The sequence below is a fragment of the Cebus imitator genome, unplaced genomic scaffold (assembly GCF_001604975.1).
Source record: "Cebus imitator isolate Cc_AM_T3 unplaced genomic scaffold, Cebus_imitator-1.0 Scaffold434, whole genome shotgun sequence".
Classification (NCBI taxonomy): domain Eukaryota; kingdom Metazoa; phylum Chordata; class Mammalia; order Primates; family Cebidae; genus Cebus; species Cebus imitator.
In genome coordinates this window covers 135,900-158,950 of record NW_016107749.1, presented here as the reverse complement: position 1 = coordinate 158,950, position 23,051 = coordinate 135,900, and the positions used below count along the sequence as shown (strand labels likewise).

The 23,051-nt window shown below is 42.8% G+C and overlaps 1 protein-coding gene and 1 long non-coding RNA gene across 5 annotated transcripts in view; one reads left to right on the top strand and one right to left on the bottom strand.

The window, feature by feature from the left end:
- The window catches only part of LOC119468452, a 219,333-nt gene extending 208,403 nt beyond the window's left edge, over positions 1 to 10,930 (top strand). Inside the window, exon 3 of the long non-coding RNA XR_005197132.1 lies at positions 10,655 to 10,930. This is a non-coding gene — a long non-coding RNA (uncharacterized LOC119468452). The remainder of the gene's footprint in view (positions 1 to 10,654) is intronic.
- Positions 1 to 23,051, bottom strand: part of CCDC60 (coiled-coil domain containing 60) — a 212,709-nt gene that overhangs the window by 151,063 nt on the left and 38,595 nt on the right. The gene's annotated exons all lie outside the window — the stretch shown is intronic.

The following is a 23,051-nucleotide window of genomic DNA, read 5'->3' as shown; positions in this document are numbered from 1 at the left end:
CCACCACGCCCGGCTAAGTTTTTTGTATTTTCAGTGAAGACAGGGTTTCTCCACATTGGTCAAGCTGGTCTCCAACTCATGACATCAGGTGATCTGCCCGCGTCTGCCTCCCAAAGTGCTGGGATTACAGGCCTCAGCCACTGCACCTGGCCTCTGGGAAAATGCTTTTAAGAAGAAAAAGGAGAGGGTTTGGGGAGACAAGAGGCAATAAAGTGGATTTTAGTATCAGACAGATATAGGTTTCAAATCCTCAAGCTTCTGCTTCCTGGTGGAGTGACCTTGGACAAGTTCTTTATCTTCTCTAAGCCTCTATATTCTCATTTCTACAATGGTGAAGGTGCTTATAACAATACCTGCTTTGAGGTACAGTTGTAACAATTAAACTTAGTGAACACAGAATGTCTGGCATGTAGCAAGCTATTGGTAAATGGGATCTGTCATTTTTTATCTAGCATGATTATTATAAATTCCACAAATATTTTCTGGGAGCCTATTAAGGGCCTGTCACAGTTCCAGCATCTTGAGACTCTAAAATACTTAAGCTCAAGATAATCAGGGCTGTTAAACACTGTTTTACAACACCAAAGGTGGTATGTGTTGAGCGCTCACTCCTGAAGGTGCTGGTTAATATCTGATGGCTTCATTGTAGCCCTGTTGCACCAGAAGAGGTCATCTGACCTTGTGTCATTTATTAAATGAATCCTTATTTCCTTGCTCTATCCCTTCACTGAAAATGTCACACAAAAGCAGGAAGCTCCAGACTGATATTTCTTTCCTCTTGAAGCCCGTCCAGGTGTGGGCACGAGTTGCCACTTTGAAGGCTCTTTTCTAAACCACTGGGAGATAATTCCATTTGCAAAACTTTCCCTGTGTCTTGCTCTCCAAGGGCGAGTTGATTAAGCATGTTTGTCTGCGTTTACTCCATGTACATTTCAGAAGTTGTTTACTACAGCTACATTTGAAATATATAAACATGCTCCCTGTTTACTGCAGGTACAAATCTCCAGGATGTGCATTTGTGAGCCTAGGGTGTAGGTGGAGATGCAGACAAAATAAACACCATTCGGGAGCAGTGAAAGCAAAACAAGGAATCATTTGTGAAAGAGAGAATGACTGCAGGAAGTATAAAATGAGAAATATGCTGTGGAACTCTTGGATGCTATTGTGAAATGCATTTTCCCCCTCCTCCTTTTCAATGGAAAACTTAAACCATATTTCCTGTGCGGTGAAATCTTTGAAATGGCTCAAATCTCATTTTAACAAAAACACATGATTTGAGTTTGTCTAACTAGAGATTTAATGAGCTGTAAAATGTATTGTTAGTACCTGGCAACCCTCAGAGCCCTTTCTTTTTTGAGACAGGATCTTGCTCTGCCACCCAGGCTGGAGTGCAGTGGCGCGATTACAACTCACTACAGCCTCAACCTCATGGGCTGAAGCGATTCTCTCACCTCAAGTCTCCTAAGTAGCTGGGACCATAGGCATGTGCCACCATGCCCGTCTGATTTTTTTTTTTTTTGTATTTTTGTGGTGATGGATTCTTACCATGTTGCCCAGGGTGGTTTTGAACTCCTTGGCTCAAACAATCCACCTGCCTCGGCTTCCCAAAGTGTTGGGATTACAGGTGTGAGCCACCACACCTGGCCACAAAACTGTTATGTAGCACTTGCACTTCACAAACGAGACCCAGGGTTAGGATGTTCAAGTTGGTTTTGTTTAGGAGGCAAAGTCCAGTATTCTCCAAAGACAGATTTTGCACAAACATGTGGTTTATGCATTGGTATGAACCAATGATGCTAGTTGAGTATCAGCTAGCATGGCTGATGGAAACCTATAGCATTCCCTGATTGATTGATTCATTCATTCATCCCATAAATATTTATTGAGCACCACTTTGTGCTAGGCCTTATGCTATGGTATTGGGTATTGGATATAACAATGATCATGACAGTCATTTCATTGAGTGCGTATTATGCACCCTGTGTTGGGTAAGAACTTGGCATGTAATCTCTCATTCGATCTCTACCGCAACTCTACTAGGCAAATGTTACTATTATTATCATCATTTTACAGATGAGAAAACCAGCCAGGAGTAATTCAGCCTTAGTTCCAAACTCACAGGGAAGAACCTTATTGGCCCAGCTTGGGTCAAGTGTCCACTTCTCCCCATAGCAGAGGTGAAGAGAGTGGAGCTGTGTCACATGGTTCAAAGCTGGCTACAGTCCAACAGGACGCAGCTCTCAGAGAAACAAGGTCTCCGTGAGTAGCTGCCTTCTTCCACGTCTGCTGGGCTGCAGAGGGTGGATCTGGGGAAAGATGAAGTGGTGGATATTCTAGGGCAGTGATATCTTAGGTTCTGGGAGTCCACTGGGAGGTCCCACAGCATCTCCTACCTGTGAACTCCACAGGACACCCTTTGTCTCTAGAATAAATTCCCCTCTCTTGATCTCTGAAAGGGTTTATGTTACTTAACAATTGAGAGGGCCTGAGTTAGCTGGTCTTATAACCATAGATCGCTGAATACTTCCAGAGCCCTGTCCTGAGTTTTGGTCCCAGACTGCTGCAACAATGCATACCAAATTGCACAGGGGCGCAAAGCAGTAGAAGGCGCAGCTGTCTCGAGCACTCAGACATGCCACACAACCCACTGGTATGCTGCGGGATCCCACTGCGGAAGGCTTCCAGAAGGTGGCCACTTCAGACCAAGCATTTCTGCAGCGCTCAGAAGGAAGAAAATGACACTGGATCTTCACTTATCCTAATACAGAAAAGCCCTATCAACCTACAAAACAAAATTCTTTTAACTTTCTTTATGGGTACCAACAACAACAATAACAGTGACAATGATAGCTTTCATTAGCTAGGTGTCAGACACTGCAGCATCACGTTACATGCACATTACCACATGCACGTTACATGCACTTCTCTGTTTGACATTCACAACAGCTCTTTCTGGTAGAGGTTATTGTTGCTGTCATTGTGCAGAGGCAGAAACTGAGGACCAAGAGGGCTAAGTAACTTGCCCAAAGGCACATAGCTATGAAGTATGGATGGAGGCTCTCCAATCCAGATCAGTCTGAGGCTAGATCCCAAGTTCTAACATTATACCTATTATATCTATGCCTAAGACATTGAGGCATTGTCTGGTATTTCTGCAATTTGATGGTTAGTGTTGGAGTCCCCAGGGTCTGCAGTTCAGAATACCCTCTATAAGTCCTGAAAGCACCCAGATGTGGATGGCATTTTGAGAAAACACACACACACACGCACACACACACACACACACACACACACACACAGAGGCACATACTTGGAAAAAGAAGTCACACTGGTATGAATGGTGACAGTAGGTGTTACTGGCCCCACTGTGTCTTAGAGGAGCTCAGAATAGCCACGGAGACACATGGGTAACAGTTCATTTTCTGATTCTTCTTGAATTTGGTTCAGCTCAGCAACCTCACATCCTCCCCTCACATTTTATAAAAAGTAAAGTCATGCAGTACTGAGTGCTTTGTTGAGGAACCTGGTTAATCCGAAATGAGAAATGGCATCATACAAAATCCTGAATATGTATTGAGGTCTGACTAGTTGGCCTGACGTTAAGCAGCAGGAAATTAAGCCAAGTGGCATGGCTGCCCCGCCTGGAAGCACTGCTGCTTTTTAGAATTTTTGTAAAAATAAATGTCAACGAAGGCAAAGGGAATGAGCGCTTTAAAAATAAATGCACCTGCCACTGTTCTTGCTTAAGATCATCTAACTCCTTGCTACTCAAAGTGTGGCTCAGGAACTAGAAGCCTCTGTGTCACCTGGGGACTTGACAGAAAACCAAGTCTCAGCCCAACTCCGAACTGCCGAATTCGAATCTGCATTTTCACAAGGATCTCCAGGTGATGCCTCTTGCAGATTAGAATTTGAGAAGCAGAGAGTTTCTTTCGGTCATCAAATAACTCATCTTGGAATCGTTATACTAAAAGAATGGCCACTGGGTTCTCTGAGGGGTCTACCCAATCCATTCATTCATTTGTCCATTCATTCATTCATTGACTCATCTATTTAAAAAATATATTGATTTCCACTAAATGTCAGGCACTGGGGCGCTGACTGTAAACAGGAGAGATGTGATTTATAAACTGGTTGGAGAGAAAGACATTAAACAAACATTTATTTAGTTATTATGGTAAGTGCCAGGATGGATACATTTAGCAAGCCAAACAAACACAGTGTTATAGGGGCCTGATCTGCTTGGTGACAGGGAGCACTTACAGGGAGGATTAGGAAAGGTGTCTTTGGGGACGTGGTATCTAAACAGACCCAAAGAAGGACAAAGGTGTGTTTATTAAGGGAATGTTCTGGGCAGCAGGCGTGGCCCGTGCAAATGCCTAGAGGTGGGAAGATGCAAGATGTATGTATGTATGTATGTATTTATTTTTTATTGCATTTTAGGTTTTGGGGTATATCTGAAGAACACGCAAGATTGTTACATAGGTACACACATGGCAGTATGATTTTCTGCTTTCCTCCCTATCACCTATATCTGGCATTTCTCCCCATGCTATCTCTCCCCAGCTCCCCACCCCTGGCTGTCCCTTCTCTATTTCCCCCTGACAGACCCCAGTGTGTGATGCTCCCCCCCCCCGTGTCCATGTGTTCTCATTGTTCAACACCCATCTATGAGTGAGAACATGCGGTGTTTGATTTTCTGTTCTTGTGTCAGTTTGGTGAGAATGATGGTTTCCAGGTTCATCCATGTCCTTGCAAAGGACACGGACTCATCGTTTTTTATGGCTGCATACTTTCCATGGTGTATATATGCCACATTTTCCCTATCCAGTCTATCATCAATGGGCATTTGGGTTGGTTCCAGGTCTTTGCTATTGTAACTGTGCGCAATGAACATTCGTGTGCATGTGTCCTTATAGTAGAATGATTTATAATCCTCTGGATATATACCCAGTAATCGGATTGCTGGGTCAAATGGAGTTTCTATTTCTAGGTCCTTGAGGAATCAACACACTCTCTTCCTCAATGGTTGAACTAATTTACACTCTTACCAACCGTGTAAAAGTGTTCCTATTTCTCCACATCCTCTCCAGCATCTGTTGTCTCCAGATTTTTAAATGATCGCCAGTCTAACTGGCATGAGATGGTATCTCAATGTAGTTTTGATTTGCATTTCTCTAATGACCAGTGATGATGAGCATTTTTTCATATGTATGTTGACCTCATATATGTCTTCTTTTGTAAAGTGTCTGTTTATATCCTTCACACCCACTTTTGAATGGGCTTTTTTTTTTTTTCTTGTAAATTTGTTTTAGTTCTTTGTAGATTCTGGATATTAGCCATTTGTCTGATGGGTAGATTGCAAAAATTGTTTCCCATTCTGTTGGTTGCCGATTCACTCTAATGACTGTTTCTTTTGCTGTGTAGAAACTGTGGAGTTTGATTAGGTCCCATTTGTCTATTTTGGCTTTTGTTGCCAATGCTTTTGGTGTTTTGGTCATGAAGTCCTTGCCTATGCCTATGTCCTGAATGATTTTGCCTAGATTTTCTTGTAGGGTTTTTATGGTGTTAGGTCTTATGTTTAAGTCTTTAATCCATCTGGAGTTTTAGTGTAAGGTGTCGGGAAGGGGTCCAGTTTCCTGCTTTCTGCACATGGCTAGCCAGTTTTCCCAACACCATTTATTAAACAGGGACTCTTTCCTGATTGCTTATTTTTGTCAGGTTTGTCAAAGATCAGATGGCTGTAGATGGGTGGTGTTGCCTCCGAGGCCTCTGTTCTGTTCCATTGGTCTATATCTCTGTTTTGGTACCAGTACCATGCTGTTTTGATTACTGTAGCCTTGTAGTGTAGTTCGAATTCCAGTAGTGGGATGCCTCCAGCTTTGTTCTTTTTGCTTAGAATTGACTTGGCTCCGTGGGCTCTCTTTTGGTTCCATATGAAGTTTAAGGTGGTTTTCTCCAGTTCTGTGAAGAAGGTCATTTGTAGCTTGATGGGGATAGCGTTGAATCTGTAAATTACTTTGGGCAGTATGGCCATTTTCATGATATTGATTCTTCCTAACCACGAGCATGGAATGTTTCTCCATCTGTTTGTGTCCTCTCTTATTTCGTTGAGCAGCGGCTTGTAGTTCTCCTTGAAGAGCTCCTTTACGTTCTTTGTTAGTTGTATTCCTAGGTATTTTATTCTCTTTGTAGCAATTGTGAATAGCAGTTTGTTCTTGATTTGGCTCTCTTTAAGTCTGTTATTGGTGTATAGGAATGCTTGTGATTTTTGTACATTGATTTTGTATCCTGAGACTTTGCTGAAGTTGCTTATCAGTTTCAGGGGATTTTGGGCTGAGACAATGGGGTCTTGTAAATATACAATCATGTCGTCTGCAAATAGAGACAATTTGACTTTCTCCTTTCCTAATTGAATACCTGTTATTTCTTTTTCTTGCCTGATTGCTCTGGCTAGAACTCCCAATAGTATATTGAATAGGAGTGGGGAGAGAGGGCATTCTTGTCTAGTGCCAGATTTCAAAGGGAATGCCTCCTGTTTTTGCCCATTCAGTATGATATTGGCTGTGGGTTTGTCGTGAATAGCTTTTATGATTTTGAGGTACGTTCCATCAATACCTAGTTTTTGAGGGTTTTTAGCATAAAGGACTGTTGAATTTTGTCAAAGGCCTTCTCTGCAACTATTGAGATAATCATGTGGTTTTTGTCTTTGGTTCTGTTTATGTGGTGAATTATGTTTATAGACTTGCATATGTTGAACCAGTCTTGCATCCCCAGGATGAAGCCTACTTGATCATGGTGGATAAGCTTTTTGATGTGCTGTTGCAATTGGTTTTCCAGTATTTTATTGAAGAGTTTTGCATCTATGTTCATCAGGGATATTGGCCTGAAGTTTTCTTTTCTTGTTGAGTGTCTTCCGGGTTTTGGTATCAGGATGATGTTGTTCTCATAAAATGATTTGGGAAGGATTCCCTCTTTTTGGATTGTTTGGAATAGTTTCAGAAGGAATGGTACCAGCTCCTCTTTGTATATCTGGTAGAATTCAGCTGTGAACCCATCTGGACCTGGGCTTTTTTTGCATGGTAGGCTATTAATTGCTGCCTTAACTTCAGCTCTTGTTATTGGTCTATTCAGGGTTTCAACTTCTTCCTGGTTTAGGCTTGGGAGGATGCAGTGTTCAGGAATTTATCCATTTCTTCCAGGTTTACTAGTTTATGTGCATAGAGTTGTTTGTAATAATCTCTGATGATGGTTTGTATTTTTGTGGAATCTGTGGTGATATCCCCTTTATCTTTTTTATTGCATCTATTTGATTCTTTCTCTTTTCTTTTTTATTAATCTGGCTAGTAGTCTGTCTATTTTGTTGATCTTTTCAAAAAAGCAGCTCCTGGATTTATTGATTTTTTTGAAGGGTTTTTTGTGTCTCTATCTCCTTCAGTTCTGCTCTGATCTTAGTTATTTCTTGTCTTCTGCTAGATTTTGAGTTTTTTTGAACTTGCTCCTCTAGCTCTTTCAATTTTGGTGATAGGGTGTCGATTTTAGATCTTTCCTTGCTTCTCATGTGGGCATTTATTCCTATAAATTTTCCTCTAGACACTGCTTTACATGTGTCCCAGAGATTGTGGTATGTTTTGTCTTCATTCCCGTTGGTTTCGAAGAACATCTTTATTTCTGCCATTGTTTATCCAGTCAACATTCAAGAGAAATTTCATATCCAGCCAAACTAAGCTTCATAAATGAAGGAGAAATAAAATCCTTTATGAACAAGCAATTACTCAGAGATTTCATCACCACCAGGCCTGCTTTACAAGAGCTCCTGAAAGAAGCACTCAACAGAAAGGAACAACCAGTACCAGCCACTCCAAAAAATACCAAATGGTAAAGAGCATCGACGCAATGAAGAAACTGCATAAACTGATGGGCAAAACAGCCAGCTAGCATCAAAATGGCAGGATCAAATACATATAACAATATTAACCCTAAATGAAAATGGGCTAAACGCCCCAATCAAAAGACGCAGACTGGCAAATTGAATAAAAAGCCAAAATCCATCAGTGTGCCATATCCAGGAAACCCATCTCACATGCAAGGATACACACAAGCTCAAAATAAAGGGATGGAGGAAGATTTACCAAACAAATGGAGAGCAAAAAAAAGCAGGAGTTGCAATTCTCATCTCTGATAAAATAGACTTTAAACCAACAAAGATCAGAAGAGGCAAAGAAGGACATTATATAATGGTAAAAGGATCAATGCAACAAGAAGAGTTAAGGATCCTAAATATATACGCACCCAATACAGGAGCACCCAGATACATAAGGCAAGTTCTTAATGACTTACAAAGAGACTTAGACTCCCACACAATAATAGTGGGAGAATTTAACACCCCACTGTCAATATTAGACAGATCAATGAGACAGAAAATTAACAAGGATATCCAGGACTTGAACCCAGACCTGGACCAAGCAAACCTAATAGACATTTACAGAACTCTCCACCCCAAATCCACAGAATATACATTCTTCTCAGCACCACATTGCAATTACTCTAAAATTGACCACATAATTAGAAGTAAATCACTCCTTAGCAAATACAAAAGAACAAAAATCATAACAAACAGTCTTTCAGACCACAGTGTAATCAAGTTAGAACTCAGAATTCAGAAACTAACTCAGAACTGCACAGCTTCATGGAAACTGAACAACTGGCTCTTGAATGCGAGATGTATTTAAGCCTTGTCCTCTACATTTTGAGAGTGGCGTTATTGTAGCATTACATGTACTAGTGAGATGTTAGGAGCCCTTTCCCCCTTAGGAGAGAAGTTTGACGACCTATTTATTTTGTATAGGAGAATATGCATCAGTACAGACTAAACAGATGTACTTCTCTATGGAGAAAGTCTACTTCTTTCACGTGGCCACACACCGGGCAGGAGTCAGGGTGTTTTCCTTGATGCAGAGAAGAGAAAGGCATCTTTATCTTCTATTTGCATTTTCCATTTAGTTTTTAAGTCCTCAGCCACACCCATTTATTTACATATGTTCTATGGTTGCTTTCACAATGGTAATGTGTGCAAAGCCACTACCCAAATGAATGGCAAGCTTGTTCTCTGTGTGTGTGTGTCCGTGTGTGCATGTGTGCATGTGTGTGTGCCTGTTTGTTGGTGGTAATTTGTGGAAGTGATGGGAGGTGGGTAACCCTAAAGATGCCTTGGGTCTGGGGCTCAGGGGCTCAGACTCACCATGGAGCAAAATCTCCTGTTGTTTCCCACTCTACCTGCTTCTTTTCTAAGCCTGTCTAGTATGTTACAGCTTTGTGAGCACAAGTAGGGTATTTGGGAGGTGATCCTGGGAAACCCCCATAGGACAGTGAGACAAGGAGAGGAAGGAGTGTTAACAAGCAAGCAGGTGATCACTGTGGGCAACTTGGGGCTCAACCCTGATGGCACCACAGGGGAACAATATAGAGTTGGGGTCAGCAAACTTGTCTAAAAAGGGCCACGCCATAAATATTAGGCTTTTGGGGGTATACAGTCTCTTGTACAACTCTGCCTTTGTAGTATGAAAGCAACCATAGAACATATGTAAATAAATGGGTGTGGCTGTGTTCCAACAAAACTTTATTTATAAAAACAAGTGGTGGGCCAGATTTGGCTGGCGAACTGTAGTTTGCTGACTCTTGATATAGAAGCTCTCTCTGAGTTGTTGCATTCTGAAGGCAAGGCAACTCAGGTACTTATCTGTTATCATTTTTCTGCCATTGGTAGAGGGATGCTCCTTAAGGCATTGCCTTCTTGTCCCTTCTGAACTGTCCCAGACCACAGATGGAGAGCCACATGTGCTACTGTGGGAAGTCATGAATGTACGTGAGCATGGGAAGAGCCAAGAGGGAGGATTATTTTACAATGAGTGAAATAAGACTCAGAGAGGTCAAATGATGGTATGAGGGCACAAGGCAGGAAGTGGTCATCATCAAAACTGGGCTGATCCCTATGCTGTTTGTACACGATGACACTAAAAGGAGGAAATTTTATGCAATGTATTCCAATTGCATTTTAACATCTGTCTGGGAACTTTTGTTCAGAAGCACACCGTTCAGAAAGCATGTCACCATAACCTATTCCACGAAATGGATTTTCTTCTGCTCCCCAAACTGTTATAGAGGTACTTGAGAATCAAAGTAAGAAGATATATAATTTAAGTGTTTATTCTTAAGAATCTTTTAAAATGTCTTGATTACATGTGTTTCCAGGATGTACCTATAGAAAGTTTGCAAATCAATGAAAATGTAGCAAACTGCCTGCTAGAAAATAGGGCAAATAATACAAATAGGCAATTCTCCAAAGAGAACATATAAATAAACAATGAATATGTAGATGATCCTCAATCTTGATAATGAGGTAGGTACAAGAAAACAACAAGATGTCCTCTCTGCCCATCACACTGGCAGAAAGTTAAACACCTTATAAAAAAGGTGGATGAAGATGTGGAAGAACTGGTACTTGGATATTCAAGTAGGCTGTAATTTGGTACAAATTTTCTGGAGGTTAATTTGATTAATAAAATCTGTTTCCTCTCAGTTTCTTCTTCCAAGAACAAGAGGGGGAATCACAATTGGTCCATGATAGTCATGGTCATCTCATTCCTCTTGCCAGTTGCAGGTGTATGCGTGAGTTTGCAGCTCAATCCTGGCCAAGGGGATCCAAGGGCAGCTGAAGAGGCATGTCTGCACATGCCACCTAGAATGTCTCTAGCCATCACATGACCCCTGGGGGAGGCATTCCCAACTCTCTGAGAGTTGCAGACCAGAAAGATGGAAAGAAAGCACCTGGCTTCAGGATGAGGCATCGAGCCACTGAATTAACCATCTTTGGACTGCCCTAACCTTTCGAAATCACCTTAACAAAAGAAAATAAAAAGCTTATTGCTTAGCCACTGGGATCTTCTTTTATTTGCAGCCAAAAGTATCTTAACTGATATAATTATCTCTCCCATATAGAAATTGGGGCTTATGTGTCCAGATAGGCCATGTACAAGTGTTTTATTATAGCATTGCATGTAATCGTGAGACATTAAGAGTAACCTGAAATGTGCGTCAGAGAGGACCGAGGGGAATAAACTGTGATTCAATAACACTACGGAATTTGAGGCAGCCGTTAAAAGCAATTAGGTAAATTTTTATGCACTGATCCCAATATCTCCAAGATCTCCAAGACATTTAAGTTTTAAGGAGTTGTGAAATAAATATATATGGTATAATCCCATTTATGAAAAACAAAATAATCCTCAAAATAAAATGTGTCAAGATTCATATATATACATTCATACCGGGGTTGGAGGAGTCACATCACATACATAAAAGTATTTACCTCTGGAGCTGGGAGATGGGAAGGGGGGTGAGAGTTAAGAGAAATTTACGTTTTATATATATATAAACATATATATATGTATATATACATATATATATATATACATGTATATATACACACATATATATGTATATATACATATATATGTATATATACATGTATATATACACACATATATATGTATATATACATATATATATATATATATACATATATATATATATATATACACATATATATGTGTGTATATATATGGCATTTGTCCTTTTAGCAACACAAATGAGTGAATTTATGGCTTTGTCATAAAAAGATGTTTGGAAAATAACCCACATGCTCATTACAGAAAAATCTAGCAAATACTAGAATGCACAGATGTTAAGTTTTTGTTCAAATCATGGAAGGCAGAGGTCTTTAAAAAAAAACAACAACAATATTTCAGGTTTCCTGAGGGCAAAGAGGAACTTCTCCTCAGCCCTCAAATGATTTTCATGTGTGCAGCACAATTACTCGGGCAGAGTTCAGTGTTTTTAATCAAAAGCTACTTGTCAAGTAGACAATGTCACTTTGCCTAGCCTGCGTAAACAAAGCTTTATGGGGACTGAGTTTGGAAAGTGGAAGAGCTGAATCATTTAAATTGGAGTGTGTGTGTGTGTGTGTGTGTGTGTGTGTGTGAGAGAGAGAGAGAGAGAGAGAGAGGGATAGAGGAAGGGGTGGATGGAAGAGGGGAGGTGGATGGAGTGCTCTGTGCTACATACATTATTTTGGACAATTCTCCATAGAAATATCCACCCTGTGTTTTCCAGCACCAGCTCTGCCCCCGACTACTTGGAACCATAAGAATTTGACCTTCCAAAGGAGAGAGGCTCCCTAGCAATGCCTGGCTGGTAATGACTGAGTTGTAGGCACGAACTGTTCCGTAATTGCCTTCCAGTTTTCTCCTACGTTTTTCTGTGTTGGGTACCATTAGTCTCAAGGCTCCTGTCGTGTGGCCATTAAATCATTGTTTTCTCTGACAGCGTCATTTCTGCAAAACCCTGGAGAGAAAATACTACATATTCTACAGGACTGGAATGCTGCTACCTGGTCATTATGCCCAACAGCCCTCAGATGGGCTACCCCTGAAGATGTGCACATTTGGGGCCATGGCACCATGGCTCCCCAGACTAAACAGCTCTGGAGAGCTTACTGTGGTACTGGTTGAAGTTGTTTTTTTTGTTGTTGTTGTTTTTGTTTTTTTTTTTTTTGAGTGGAATTACCCTGGTCAGCAAGCATCCTCTAGAACGAATTTAGGAGACTGAGTCTGACAGATGAGTGTAAAGAAAAGAAGAATGGCAGTAAAAACATTGTTTTTCAGAAATCAAAAAGGATGCTTCTCTAAGGGTATCACTTATTTTTCTCTCCACCCCCTGCAACATACTCAGGGCAAGGGCAGCAGCAAAATTTTTCAGACAGGGTCTAATTGTTGTCTGAAATAAATGAGAACAGGGAGACTTGAGGACTGCCGAACGTGGAAAGATGAGGTGGGAGGAATGGTCTTCCTGACTGATTTCCAACAGCCGAGCTGTAAGGCTGAATAAAGAGGATGCCAATGAATCTTTAACAAAACACCAAAAAACCAAGGCTTGCCACCTTCGGGGATCATCATTTATTCATTCAACAAATAAAAGATTGAATGGTCAGTGGTTTCTCTGTGCTGGACATTCTTTTAGGTGCTGGGGACACAGCAATGGACCAAACAACGTCTCTATATCATAACTGGGCTCTGGGAAGGAAATTGGCGGTGCACTCAAGTTGGGAATTGGAGGAAGAGTTGAATAGAGGGACTATTTGCACAGATGTAGGTGGCGTGAAAGAAGGCTGCAAGGGATCGTGCAGTTCCCTGGGGCTAGCAACATCAGGGGGCTGTAACCACCCTGACGGGGCACAGAGGGGGAGCAGCAGCTGGCAGGGAAGGGGTTAGTGTGGGGAGAGGCTGTGTGACAGGAGCCCAGACCAGAGAGTCACAACCAACCAAGCCTATGCAGCAGAAATGAAACTGGGAATAAATAAAACAACCTCTCTCTCCCCCTGCCCTTTTGTATTAGTCTGTTTTCATGCTATTGATAAAGGCATACCTGAAACTGGGCAATTAATTTTTTTAAAAATAAGGTTTAATGGACTCATAGTTCCATGTGGCTGGGCCTCACAAACATGGCAGAAGGCAAAAGGCACATCTTACATGGCAGCAGGCAAGAGAGAATGAGAGCCAAGTGAAAGGAGGAAGCCCTTTATAAAACCATCAGATCTTGTGAGACTTATTCACTACCAAGAGAACAGTATGGGGGAAACCGCCCCCATGATTCAATTATCTTCCATCACGTCCTTCCCACAACATATGGGAATTATGGGAGCTACAATTCAAGATGAGATGTGGGTGGGGACACAGTCAAACCATTTCACCTTTGGTCTCCTAGTGGTGCTTTCTATTGGCTGAATCTAACTGGAGGCTGGGGAGCAAGGGAGGCCATTAATTTGTTCTCCTCCTGGAATGCAGAGCAGGGAGGAGAAGGGTGGCAGGTGTCCCTGGAGAGGCAAATGGAGTATTTCCAGCACAGTCCTTGTCCTCAGGAATTAATATTCTACCTAGGGGACACAGACCGTAAACAAGCCAATAACTTTATAATACAGTGTTGCCAGGACTTCATCAATCTAAATAGCACCTCTGCGCAAATTAGAAAAAGCCACCCTCTCTCCAAATGGATGCAGCCCCATGCCAGGGCACTTGGTTTAGCCAGTGAAGCGAGGGGTGGATATCAACCCCCACTCAATGTTTGGTCAGGAGCTTGTGCAGAACTCAACCCACAAAATGCAATATGCTTCATGGCCAAGTGGTCAATGCGTCATTAAAAAAATGGAATCCATGACTTGGAATGAACCAGTGACAGGTGATGCACAGAAACAGCTTTTCTAGGGGCTTAGGCTTGGTCATACCAGTAACATGGTGACATGCTGCAAACACAGGGTCATTAGGGGGCGCCAAGGATATCCAGTGGGCTGCTCCCCCAGGACCAACCCCTTGCAGCTTCCTGCAAACTTCATAGGTAGGCAGAAGCCAGGGTGGGTCCCTTGTAAAGTCAGCTACCAGTGGGAGCTGCCCCAGAGCTCACAGGGGACGACAGGGCTGTCTTCTCCCAGCTCCGGCTCCCTGAACTGCGATGAGCAATTTGTCTTTCAGCCTTGATCTGTTGTCAGTGGGGCTGACACTGACTCCGAGTATTAATTTCTTCTTGAGCTGTCTTACATTGCAGTCGACAGAGGGACGAAAAATGAAGTGGATTTGCCAGATACAGAAACTCATCACCCAGCTGCCTTTATTAGTGGTGAAGCTGTGGGGAGAAAGGAGGCCTAAGCTGTGCTCCTCTGCTCTCTTAAGAAGCAGATGCCAAACCCCTAATGAAGCATCTTTCATTTTGCAGCCCTGTGCTTTGACACTTTTCTCCCTTCACTCTCCCTTGGCTGCACAATATCTTTGCTCTCTCTCTTTAAAGTGGCTTGGCAGAGATATTACAAAGAAACCCATGGATACCCCAAGTCTTTTCATCTGCCTATAAGAGGTTCACCCATTTCATAAACATGCCCTCTTGAAGGTCTTTTGTGTTGTCTAGTTTGTGTTTTATTCAGGGGTCTGTGGTGGGTAGAAACAAACAGGTTCATTCAGCTCAAGTTTTTTAAAATGTAGGAAATCTCATGGTGTCCAATGACAGCAAGGCTCAGCTACTTGCCGTGTCTCTTGAGCTCTCAAAAGGGCATGGATGCTCAGATATGCTATTTTCTGCACACCCATTTCTTTATTCTCTCTCTCTTTATCCTTGCTCCTTCTGTTCTCCCACGCAGCCCATCATAGCTGTCCCAGCCCTAGAGTTTATGGGGTCCTCAGTTCTATATTCTGTGACCATCTGGATCAGTCTCTCAGCATCCAAAGTCCAAGTTCCCCGATAAGGAAATCTGATTGGTGCAGCTTGTATCAGGCATTTTTCTTTGGTCCAATCATCTGTAGCCTGGAGGATGGGACCATGTGGTCTGTACAGCTTCCCATTTCTGAAATAGGAAATATGGGTGGGGCCAGAAGACTTCTCTCAAACATCCAGAAAGAGATGCTATAGAGGCAAAAGTAGATCTGGATAATATATGTTTTATTTTAGTTTTGTAGACATAGAATCTCACTGTGTTGCCCCGGTTGGCCTTGAACTCCTGCACTCAAGCAGTCCTCCTGTCTTGGCCTCCCAAATGCTGGGATTATAGGTGTGAGCCACTGAGCCCAGCCCAGATCTGAATTTAAATCTCTATTCATCCAATCACTTCCAGACCTGTGGCCTTTGATCAATTATTTAATTTCCTTAATTAATTTAATTTCCAGGGCAGCTGCCACCCAGGGTTATGCCTGTAAGACCAGCTTCAAGAACATGGCTAACAGGCAAGCACAAAGAGGTTCCCTCATGAGTAGACCTCCAATTACCCTGGGTCTGCTGCATTTTCAGCACCTCATCTCTTTGGGAGCAAAGGGAAGTAAAGCTTTGAATTCACATTGAGTGTGTTGGGATCGGTGGGTGGTGAGATAGTCACAGCTTGGGGCCTGGCATGTCTGGGGAAGCATGAAACATAACCACATCACTATTATGTAGAATGTATCCATGGCCTCCCCTTGCAGTTAGACTCAAGGTCAAAATTCCTCATAACAGACTTGAAAGACTTTATGACTCAGCTTGTGTGTACATCTCCATCCTCATCTCCCAATGTGCCCCATTACACTCTGCTCTTTCATTCATTCATTCCCGCTGTTCTGAATGTCTGCGATGGGCCAGCCCAGTAGTACAGGCCATGCTGGACCTCCTTGAGCTCCTGCTGTCTCATGCCTCAGGGCCTTCACAGATGCTCTTCCCCCTGCCAGGAACACTTCTCCCTCCATCCCCTTCATCAGTTAGGCGCTCCCACAGTACTTTGCATCCTATTCCCCTCCTGTGTTGGGACTTACTGGGATGAAGACAAAGGGTAGAAATGGCGCCCATCTTGCTTCCCTGTACCCATAGTGACCAGTGCACTGGTTGTCACACAGCAGGGCCTCAGGCCAAGTCTGCTGAATGGTTTAACGTTGAAAAAACGGCTGGAAGACACATCTCTGCCTCATGGTAAAATGCTAGAGACTACTATGAAGCTCCTTAGCAGATTTTGAGAAAATTTTAATTACTGAACATTGACAAGGGAAAAAGGAATTGTGGCTAAAGCACAAGAAAATCAGCTTCATGTTTGTGGAAGGAGAAGAGAGGTACGTATTTGCCTGGATGAGGGTCAAGTAGGGCTTCTCTCCTACGCTGCCCCTGCCCCACCTTTCTCTCTCTCTCTCTCTCTCTCTCTCTCTCTCTCAAGCACTAATGATAAAGATGGGAAGGTCATGCATGAGGAGGTGTCAGATGCCTGCAAAAAGCCAGCCTGCTTTGTGTTCACTTACTGCACATTCTTCTGATTTCAGAAAACAAGACTTTTCCTTAAAGGGTCTCTAGTTATAGCATGGGCACCTCCCCGTGTCTCCTGCTTCAACTTTCCATTGTAGAGCTCAGGGTCTGAGATAAGAAACCCTTGTCATGAGCTTGGAGCACTAAATTTGGAGTCACAAATCTAAGAGTCCAGATTCCACTGCTTGCTGGCCAGGTGGCCCTGAGTGACTCCACCTCCCTGAGCTCCAGCTTCCTCATCCTCAGAATGGAGTGGCCATAGCAGGTGTCGCTGGAGGTGTTGTGAGGTGTAAGTGAGGGAATGGAATGCATGGTGAGCTGTCAGCTTGGGGCCTAGTACACAGGAAGGCCACAGCAGACAGCAGTTATTACTACCACTGAGTCTGAATATCAGGATATCACACCGAGGATCTGGTTTTCCAAAGGACAAAGATAGGGAGTTAGAGACTGTAATTCCAGAGATTTAATGCATAGAAACAAATTATCCTGCCACTTTTGCTTGGTAACCACAGACTCCGATTCCTCCTATATAGGGAGAACAGCTTCAACTGGAGAAATGTTGACACACCAAGTACAGAATTAGACCTTCAAGGTCATTATGGCTCAGTTCACCATAAAGACTCATAAGCCCATGACAGTTAATGGAGATCTTGAGCCAAAGACAAACCAAGAATAAAAACTGGGAACCTTGCAGACTGAATAGTTTTGGCCCAATATGAGAGTATTGTGAGAAATATGCTTAATTTAAACATGATGGTGGTTATGGGGAGGAAAGAAACAATGCAAAAGTCCCTTTTAATTCAAATGAAATGTTTCACTGATTACAGTAACAGAAGATGCCTTGCAAAGTGATGACCCGTACCCTGCCGCCCCGTCACTGGGCATATTCAGGCAAAGTCTGCCTGACCTAGGTCACGTCTGTGTTCTAGACATGTTGGTCATTCACAAACCACCTTCAGGATATTTTCCATCTCTCTACACTACTTTTATTACAATTTGCTTAATATTTGTCTTGAAGTGAGCTCTAAGAAATGTGATAAAAAGAAAACTTGCTACAATCACTGTAGGAAGAAAGCCATTCTTGCATGTCACAAATAGAAAGTAACTATAAAAGTAAATACAATAAAAACAAAACAAGGTATTCAATTACAGCTAGGTACTAATCTTCACAAGGCTCTGAGCCTGAGGCCTGCCCTTTCTGTTAAAAGGGAGAGCAACAAGTCCTTGGAGAGGTGTTAAAGAGTGAATAGCACTAAATTGAGACTTTCTACTTTGCATAATAAAAAAGGACAAAAGAAAATTTTAAAACGACAACATTTTCTGCTATGCGATTTCATGTTAATGTGTATGTAACACTGAAAAATCATTTCACCATCTGCTGGTAGTAACTGTCCCATCCTCAGAGAAACTCCTGGGAGAAGAATTCTAGCACTACATCTGAGGTTGGGTAGGCGAAGATCTAAAATCCCTTCAACTCTGAGATATTATGACCTCACGTACTCACCGTACTTTCTTGATATGAATTTCCCAACAAACACTGGCAAATCCTTAACAATCTGCTCCCCAGGGGAGAGGGAAAGGCCCCGATTAGACCTACAATGCTTGCCAATTCCCACGGTGTAAATACTCCCATCATGCTCTACCAATATGACGTCGCCAAATGCAGAGTCGGAAGGAGATGAATTCAATAGGTTCAGTATCAGCTGCTTCTAGCACACATGACTGTTCCCACCCAACTGTGGTTATCCTCTTAAGAATATAAAACAAAACTGCACCTGAGGGATTTATATCTAACACTGAAAAATCTTGAAAAAGCCTCTGAGACACTTGGCCATCTCCTAGAGAATGTTTGTGTGAGGGATGAGCCAGAAGACTTCTTGCAGTCCCGCTCCACAATCTGATTCCATTTGTGCCCATTTCAGAGACAGAGGCATTGAGATACTTTCTTGCCTGCACCTCCATACAAACACTTTAGTTACCACTAGAGTTGGGCTTGACTTTCGATCGTCCACTGTACACATCTGTATGTATATGCACATCTATATTTAATTAACATCTACATTTCACCTGCTGGGTATTCTCAATGGTAGCTTTGCTTTATATCCAAGCAGGGTGTTCTGCTTATTTAGCTTTCAACTCATGGCCAAAGGGCTGCCCTACCTCCAGGAGCTTTCCTGGATCAGCTCAAACCAGTCATCGCCTTTCCATATTTAGCATCTCCTGCACATCAGTTACCATCTGCAGGTGAATTACTGTGTTTGGCTATGGCAATTAAATCTTCCTCTGATCTGTTTGCACATTTCACTGTACATACTTTCAAGAAGGCCCTGGGTCTAAGTAACATTTCACTGAGGCCCATTATGTGACAGGCATTATATGATTATTAGAATGTCTATTTCACAGAGGTTGAGGTAAGAGGCTTACCCACCTCTGCCATGCCAAGGCACACTTTCTCTTGGTTCCTGTAACCCAATAAAGTCTTGTGGGTCCCTGGTCAACACTCATGGTTGGTGGTAAGGCTGCCAATACCTCCAGATGCAAGCCCTGGCTGGTCTTCAGTCCAGTCCAGCCCTTTCAACATATCCTGGGTGTCCAGGCCACAAAGCATTTGAGTGTCCTCCACCTGGAAAATGATGTCCTATATATTATCACTTAAGTTTAATTGTGAGTGGTTTGGAGGACACCCCACATGGGGTGATTTTATACACGGTTATTATGTTGGCATATGTGTTTTGTGATCTGTGGCCATCCGCAGCAACAACTATTTTTAGCTTCCTAGCAAAGGTTTGGCATGAGTTCCTGGTGTTTGCTTTTTTTTCTTCTTCTTCTCCCCTTCAGGGCTGGAATTGGCCTCTGTCTGATACAACCAAGCCAGGCCGAGCTGGGGCCTTCCAGAATGAGTGGAGAACTGCTGAATAAAGCTGTCCTCTGATGACCTGGCCCTCTGGTCCCAGACCCACCAGGATGTGTTGGCTCTGGGCTGAGCAGCGATTGCTATCAACATCTCAGATGAGTGTCTTGCTCACCACGTACAGAGGGAGGATTCATCCATAGGTCTGGGCTCTCTGCATATGTCCAACAGGCTCACCGCCTGCTGTCTTGACCAGCATGTGTCCATTTTGGCCCGTGCATAGGACTTTGTCTGTGATATTATCTAGGCTTGTGCCTTGAAGATTTTGGCAAAAACAAAACAAAACCCGTTTCAGCAATTCACTTACCACTGTTGGAAGGACAGCAAATTTCAGCTGTGTCCCGGGAGGCAGGTGCCATGTTTATTAAGAGTATGGACAGACCTGGCTTCCAGTCCTATCTCTGATGTTAATTAGTTCTATGACCAGTTACTTAATTTTCTTGAGCCTCAGTCTGTGGGCCTGCAAAACTGGGACCAATGACACTGGCCCTCATGAGATTGCTGTAAAGATTAATCGTGGTACTTTGTATAGTGCTGATACAGGAGCTAGAAAGAAATTATTTAGGCAGATAGTGAGGGTAAGGGAATCTTGGTAAGGTTTCCCTTTTAATAAAAGGCAGTCCCCAAAACATTTCTTTTCTAATAAAAAGCAGCCTGTAAAATCAAGCTGCAGACATAGAAAGGCAAGTGAGAAGCTTGCACAGGTGAATGCCGGCAGCTGTGCCAATAGGAAGAGGCTACCTGAGGGCCAGGCACATTCAACATGGCAGCTCCATCTTCCCTTTTCTTTGTCAACCACGTGTACAGTAAGGAACAGATGACATGGCGCCGGCCAGGTAAAGAACCCATCTGCTAACAAAATATTTGGGTGGGATGGCCAGCTTCTTTGCACACTATGCAAATGTCATACCTGGTCTGACCAATCTCTCGGGCCCTATGTGAATCAGACACCGCCTCCTCAAGCTCCTCTATAAAGCCCCGTGCATTTCACCATGGAGCTGGAAGTCCCACTCAGGAGCCCCTCTCTCTCTCTGCAAGAGAGAGAGCTATACCCTTTTCTTTCTTTCACCTATTAAACCTCCACTCTTAAACTCACTTCTTATGCAACTGCGTCCTCGATTTCCCTGGCGTGAGACGATGCACCTTAGGCATTTACCCCAGACAACAATGCCACTTCAGTGCCTGGCAGGCTGCAAGCACTTCTTTATGCTCCTTGGCGAACTAAGAGCCTGTGTTCACACAGTGGTTAAATTTGGTGTAGAAAAAAATGCGTAGAGGTAGAATGAAAAGACTTTGAAACTAAATTTTCCTGGGTTTGATTCCAAATGTTTTCATTTACTAGTTGTGTGTAAAAGTGGGGATATGGAAGGACTCACACTAAATAGTTAATAACTATTTTTTAGTTATAATAACTAATTATTAACTATTTAATATAACTATTTTGTTAGTTATTAACTAGTTAGTTTCGTTCATAACTATGTAGTGAATGGTTGTTACTTCTGGAGTAAAACTGATTTGGGATGATGGTCAATGAAACTTTTAATCTTATTTATAATATTGTAACTGTTTACAGAGTTAAAATATTGATGTTATTACTTGTGCATGTAAACACTGAGAATAAAAGGAAAACAGAACTGATTATTTGAATTTACCAGGTTTTTGTGGTCACAAAGACAAGGGTTTATGACAAGGAGGATATTTCTTATTTTACTTCTCCAACTCTTGAGACTTGGGTCAAGTTTTTTTTTTTTTTTTATGGAGTGTTGCTCTGTCACCCAGGCTGGAGTGCAGTTGCACTATTTTGGCTCACTGCAGCCTCCACCTCCAGGGATCAAGTGATTCTCCTGCCTCTGCCTCCCAAGTAGCTGGGGTTACAGGCACGCACCACAAGGCCCAGCTAATTTTTGTATTTTTTGTAGAGATGGGGTCTCACCATGGTTCCCAGGCTGGGCTTGAACTCCTGGACTCAAGTGATCCACCCACCTCGGCCTCCCAAAGTGCTGCAATGACAAGCACGAACCGCCATGCCCGGCCCTGTTTCTTCATTCTGGTTAATTGGATACCTGCAGGTATTCCTAGAGCTGTAGGACAGGAGGGATCGAAGTGATCAAGGAAGAGCCTTGTAGTGTAAGGCAGTTTTTGGAAAACCCCAATCTTCAGCTCAGAGAGAGGTACCTCTGCTGGTCCAATTGAGTGGGTTCACTAGGATATTAGCAAGTGGGTTTCTCTGAAGGTGGTCATGCTTTCTTTGTTATTCATGAAATACAAGGAGAAAATGTGTCCAACACACAAATGCGGATGGGGCATGGGTGTGCAGGCCCTCTTCCAACAGCCACATTTCTTGGTATAATGTGACCTTTCTGTCTGATTACCACTCTGCTCTTTTTACCAGAGGAAAGTCTGGAGAGGAGGTCTTTTAAAGAGACAATGGGCAAGCTGATTAGGTGGCTCTACATTTGTCAGACTTTATACGAAGAGCTTTGAGGGAGGGGCTGATTGTTGCAGGAAGATGCTGAGGACTTGATTCATTTTGAAAACTGGCACCAGGGCCTTCTGGCTAACCTGCTTCCCCACATTGTATCCTGCCTGCATCAGAAACACATGAAATTTTCATGACATCCAAGCCACTTCCCTCCACGGCTCCATTTTTGTCCATTCTGCTGAAAACTGTCTTTGTCATATTCGGGGAGCAGTTTAGGTGGAGGAAGGACACTGGTCCCTCACTCCCTAACCCCACACTCCGTTGTTTTGATTGATTAAATAAAACACAAGCCTCACTGAGCTATTCACAGAGAGACAGGGGGAGGAGCTCATGGAAACATTTTATTTGTACTGCAACATTCTCTGATGGGTCAGTAGCTAGGCTGGAGGGATGTGGTCTGGGAAAGACAGCCCAGGGGGATCTTTCAAGTCCAGGGAGGAGAAAGCAATGGTGTACTAGCTGTTGAGAGTGATTGTGTGAGAGCTGGTTGTATGTATCTTCTTCCCAATTCTTTGTTCAGTGATCGATAGCTTGAAATTGGCCACAGTGGGAATATTTACACCACAGAAATTGGCAAACCTTACAAATTAGGGTTTTTTGCTTGCTTGTTTGTTTTGTTTCAGAAAGCTGGTTGGTAAACATTTATTGGCACATCACTGAGGCAAAAGTTTCTGTTCATATAGATACATTCTATTTTTTTTTTTTTTTTTTGAGACAGAGTCTTGCTCTGTCGCCAGGTGCCAGGCTGGAGTGCAGTGGCACAAGCTCAGCTCACTGCAACCTCTGCCTCCCGGGTTCAAA